Source organism: Hyperoodon ampullatus (assembly GCF_949752795.1).
Source record: "Hyperoodon ampullatus genome assembly, chromosome: 8".
Lineage (NCBI taxonomy): Eukaryota > Metazoa > Chordata > Mammalia > Artiodactyla > Ziphiidae > Hyperoodon > Hyperoodon ampullatus.
The window spans coordinates 23,009,567-23,015,566 of NC_136921.1; the positions used below are offsets into that span (position 1 = coordinate 23,009,567).

The following is a 6,000-nucleotide window of genomic DNA, read 5'->3' on the forward strand; positions in this document are numbered from 1 at the left end:
GGACTCTCAACCACTGCGCCACCAGGGAAGCCCCACATCAATTTTGATATTTAAAAATTGGAGATCATTTTGAGCTTGCAGATATCTTCCATGTTTCATTTCTATTATCAATATTCTCCAGGGCCAACACTGAGGAATTGATATTGAATATTTAGTAAGACCCCCTCATTTACACTTTATTGTCTCAGAGCCAGAAAGGAAGTGCTGTGGTTTTGAAGTTTTATTCCTTCAGTTGCATATAGTTGGTTACCTTTTTCTGGAAAGAAACCCACCACTGTCTACAGAAGGATTTTCTTGTGTGTTACAGCACTGCATTATGCTTCTTTCACCTTTTCCAGAAATTGAATTGGGAAGAGAGGATGGTGTGAGGAATGCAATTTTCGTTATTTATTATCTCTGAAGACGAAGCACTTGAAGACTTTTCACATGCTTCTGTTTTTCTCCACATCATTAGGCTAAGACCGTGAAAGCATCTGCTTGCCTCAGACACAAAAAGGGCTGCTACAGAGTTCACTAAATATACATAAAAAGGGGCAAGGAGGGGCTTCCCTGGTGGCACAGTGGTTGGGAGTCCGCCTGCCGATTCAGGGGACACGGGTTCGTGCCCCGGTCCGGGAAGATCCCACATGCCACGGAGCGGCTGGGCCCTTGAGCCCTGGCCGCTGAGCCTGCGCGTCCGGAGCCTGTGCTCTGCAACGGGAGAGGTCACAACAGTGAGAGGCCCGCCCGCGTACCAGAAAAAAAAAAAAAAAAGGGCAAGGAGGAAGAACAAAATGCATTATGCTATTCACCTAGTTCATGTACTGATTCGCATCCCAATTTATTTTAATTATTGGATTTATGGGAAGGATTTAATTTCATTGTTGCCTCAGAGAAATCTAATCCTGGAAGGGCAATTCCAAGAAAAAGAGGGATAATTGCCTGGAGGTTATTGAGTTAATTGGATATAATTCTCAGGTATTAAAGGTCAAAAATAGGGGCTTCCCTGGTGGCGCAGTGGTTGAGAGTCCGCCTGCCGATGCAGGGGACACAGGTTCGTGCCCCGGTCCGGGAAGATCCCACATGCCGCGGAGCAGCTGGGCCCGTGAGCCATGGCCGCTGAGCCTGCACGTCCGGAGCCTGTGCTTTGCCACGGGAGAGGCCCCAAGGGTGAGAGGCCCGCGTACCGAAAAAAAAAAAAAAAAAAAAAGTTCAAAAATAAAGATGGAGTGACCCCAGTTTGTTTCGCTATCGTGATGAACTCTCTGTTTCTTCCTGTCTCTCATTAGTGTCTCTAAGCTAGAGACAATTATAGTTCTCTTGTCCACCAATAACATTTCCACATTATGTGCATACAAGGTGTTTGATGGCCGTTTGCAGATTGATTGAATGAATAACGATGTTACATTGCTGATGTAGAAACACATATTGGAACAATATTACCCAAGAATGGACAACAAAGAAGAAACTTATCATCTGGGGCTGCATAAACTTAAGAAGGGATTTAAAGACAAAATTTCCCACAATTTAAAAGAGTAACAGGAATTCCATGATAGCATCCATGTGGTAAAGTCAAAGGAGTCTATTAGATCAATTCTCTTTTGGACAGTCCAGGCTAAACACCATGCTTCATGATCTTGCATTACTCTTGTCTGCATGATGGTGGAGACCACCGTCCTGAGTGGTAGTGAAAGCTGTAGGCGTCTGGGGAATTGAAATGGCATTGCTTAACTTGGTTACCATTTTAAAAAATCTGAAGAGACTGCAGAATGAAATTGACCCACTAATAACGTTGTATCATTTACCATTAATTGTGAGAATATCTTTAAAGAGCCACCAGCTGGCTAATGGCTAACCTGTTTCTAAAATGAGAGGAGAGAGATCCTGGGAGGAATTCACATTAGGTGTGAGCACATTTTTCCTTTAGCAAGAAAAAGAAATGACTTCCCAAGCAGCTCACTTGGTGTGGTTTTAATAAATTATGTCTTTCTAACCTGCTACAGTTCCTTGAAAATTAACTGAATATTTGCAGTTAGGAAAGCCAGTGGTTGGCACTCTGTTGTGATCTTCCCACAAGGCTCAGAGTGTAGGTTCCTTTAAATAAGTTGAGGTATAGCTTAATAGTAGATAAAAGGTTAGATCCCAGGACAGTTCCCAAAAGCAGTTGAGGTAAGCAGAATTGTGAAGAGAGAGCATGGCAATCAGTTTGAAGAGTGAGATGACTTTCAGAAACGTAGAAACAATTTTAAAACATATTTGTTAATAACTCAGAAGCAATGCAAACAAATGGTACATATTTGCCAAACTTATTTTTGGAGGATTATAAGAAACTCTTGAAGGGCTTAATTAAGCTCGGTAATGGAGTAAACACAATGGAGAGAAGATGGAGGTAATATATAATGAACAGTTTAGAGTCATACATTTAATGAGTTCTGAATTAGCCATGCCTCTCAGGAAGAGAGATTTCCAACTAGTATCATAATAAACAAGGCAAGGAGGACAGTGGGCAAAAAAACCTGGGTCAATGAGTTACACATAACATTTGCAAAAAGTGGATGGCATTTATCAACTCAAAAGAGCATTGCTATAAAGCTATTCTGAAACTGGCTTGTGGGTAAGATTGCATTATAATGAGTTTTCTCTGGTACTTCAGCAACTAAAACCTCCTAGTTTAACTCTAATGTAATTCCAGCATATTATCATTAAAAAGAAAAGTGTGAAGCATTTCAAACACACTGGCAAGCATAAAAGTGCCACAGACATTCACACATCCACTTGCTAACTTTATCAAACCCTAACATTTTTATGTCATATTTTTCAGAATTTTTTGGTTGTTGTTTAAAAGAAATCAAACATTAATGTACCATTGAGGCCCCTGTGTAAACCTCCCAGATCGGTTTCTCTCCCTTCCTTCCTGCATCCCTCCTTCCCTTCCTAAAGGAAACCATTGTCATTAATTCAGGGTTTAACATTCCCATGCTTGTATTATATTTTTTACTACATATTTATATACCTGACTACATTACATAATATTACTTTGCTGCTTTTTAAAAAAAATTTCGTGATTTCTGGACTTCATTTAATTTTGTTGTTGTTGGAAAGGTTGAGTTTATTACTCCTTGGAAATAGGAAGAGTGCACAACATGAGGAGTGCACACACTGTGGTGCGTCTCAGTGAGAGGGTGTTATTGTAGGATTTAGACTTTGGGTGATAATTGAGGCAGGTCCTAGGAAGCAGAGCTTTGCTCTGAATTGGGCATTGTCAGGAATCAGGGACAGTTCTATGATTCTTTGCAGAAGTGTGTCTCTGCTAATTTCCTTGCTAGTATATTAAGTGGTTCTTTTTCTTCTTCTTCTTTTTCTTCTTCTATTATGAACAGTGCAGCCTGAACCTTTATTTTATATGTCTCCTGGCATAACCATAAGTGTTTTTTCCCAGTTTTAATGAGCTATAATTGACATATAATAATATATTAGTTTCAGGTATACAACATAGTGATACAATATGTATATATTGTAAAGTGATCACCACAAGAAGTTTAGTTAACATCCATTGCCTCACATGGTTACAAATTGTTCTTCTTTTGATGAGGACTTTTAAGATCTACTCACTTAGAAACTTTCAGATGTACAATAGAATATTGTTAACTATACTCTCCATGCTATATATTACATTCCTAGGACTTGTTTATCTTATAACTGGAAGTCTGTACCTTTTGACCACAGGATTTTTAAACATTACATAAATGGTACCCCACTCTAGCATCCTTTAACATACTTTTCAAGCTGGACATTATGTTTTGCTCAGCATTATATTTTATATGTTTACTTCTGTTGATTTATGCAACTTTGGTGCTCTCATTTTGACCATGTACTCCATGCGTAGATATATCATAGTCTATCCGTGGTCTTTGATGATCTCAATTCTTTTATTTAATTTATTTCCAATGGTATTGTGATGGATATTCTTTTATATGTCTCTGTGTGCACATGTGCACATGTGGTCTAGCATATATACCTAGAACTATGTATATTTTAAACTTTGTTGAATGTGGCCAAGTGCTTTCCACAGTGTAGCTTTACTAATTTATTTTTCCCCACCGTGGGATAAGAGTTCCCACTGCTGCATATCCTCTCCAGTACTTGGTATTGTCAGACTTTTTAAACTTTGGCCTATCTGATAGGTGTAAAATGGAATTTCATGATTTCAATTGTATTTTTCTGAGGTATGTTCTTTTCAGAAAAAAACTTTTTCTTAGAAAAAATAGGAAATACTAATTGCTATTTTAATATTTTTTGACTCTACAACTTAAGAAAATGCCACTGGGGAATTTTTCTCTCATTATTTTTTCCTAATGAGACAGTGGCTTTGATGAAAAGCCTACAGAGAGGGAGGAGGAAGGCCAGTAAATATGTTGTGGGTTACAAAACGAGCCACAGGTAACTTAAATTGTCTCTTTCTGATTGGCAGAAGTCTTGGTAAGAGAATCGCTGGCTTAAGGAGAAAGTCAAGTTTGACAAGAAGATGAGGCTGCTACTTGTCAGCAGCCCTGCTTAAAAGAAAAGGTTGTGACATACATTTTCCACTGGCAGGTTGTCACACCAATCATTTGTAAATCGATGTAATATGAATACCCGAGATCTAAATATTTCACAAGCTGTTGAGGAGTGATCAGATCCGGAATCAGACCCTGTTCTTCCCAAGCGAATAGAGCATTTGTTGAATCAGAGAAGTTACTAAGCTTCTGCCTTTATAGGACCTATTATTTTCTATACAATGATCCTAGCAATGTATTTCACTGACTTTTATTCTTATACTGTAATGCACAAAATTCTCTGTGATCATAACTGAATCAGATTTCTGAATGAGAAAAAATAGTAACATACCTCTATAGGGATGACTACTGAAATTCTTTTCTCCATATCATAACTCTTAATGGGTTACTGAGATCACATTTTAATTTTCAAACTTAATTTTCATCTTATATTAAGTGCTTAATACTTCAACAGGGCTAATCTCCTTTTATAGGAGATTCTTCTACTTGTAATAGTTATGATGGATGGGTAGTCCGGATTTATTTTTCCTGCATAAGTGAGGAAATGGCTCATTGTAGAGGTCATGGTTATGTAATAAATCATTTGCAAAGCAGGATTAGAAAGGATACTTTTTTTTTTTTAATTTATGGCTGCACTGGGTCTTTGTTGCTGTGTGCGGGCTTTCTCTCATTGCGGGGAGCGAGGGCTACTCTTCATTGCGGTGCGTGGCCTTCTTATTGCGGTGGTGCTTCTTGTTGCAGAGCACGGGCTCTGGGTGCATGGGCTTCAGTAGTTGTGGCTCGTGGACTCTAGAACGCAAGCTCAGTAGCTGTGGTGCACAGGCTTAGTTGCTCCGCGGCATGTGGGATCTTCCCGGACCAGGGGTCGAACCCATGTCCCCTGCATTGGCAGGCGGACTCTTAACCATTGCGCCACCAAGGAAGTCCCAGAGTGTGTACTTTTAAAAACCTCCCCAAATCCTTCTGGAATGAAATTCCCTTCTCCAAGCAATGGCTTAGGTTTTGCTGAAGGACTCCCACAGTTGTAATGGACTCCCATAAATAAACGCTAAGGTGCTTGCTGAATTACTATATCTAAGCCAACTTAGTGAAGAGAATGCTTACAAGTAAGTTTTAGTACAATAAGACTCAAAGCCAAGATATTTTCTTATTAAAAAGTTCCCTCCTGGAAGGGGTTGCAGGGTGGAATCTTTCCAGTTCCAGGTCCCTTTTCATTTGGGAATACATGAGACAATGGGTTAAGGCCCTGTTTCCCAAAGTTTGGCCTATGGGATATTGATTTTCAGAATATGATCCAATGCTACCTTAAGAAACGGGAAGAAGAAGAAGAAAGGAAAAAATTCTGTGTTCACATATGTGGAAATGTGGAATTAACCAAAGTTATTCAGGTTTTTTACTAAAAAAACTTCTCAGAGTCTTTAATATGCAAATATATTCTGGCTTTCCCAGAACAGGAGATAGAATT

The 6,000-nt window shown here is 39.1% G+C and overlaps 1 protein-coding gene across 2 annotated transcripts in view; it reads left to right on the top strand.

Annotated features, from left to right (window-relative positions):
- The window catches only part of ABCA12 (ATP binding cassette subfamily A member 12), a 180,935-nt gene that overhangs the window by 36,893 nt on the left and 138,042 nt on the right, over positions 1–6,000 (top strand). The window lies entirely within an intron of this gene.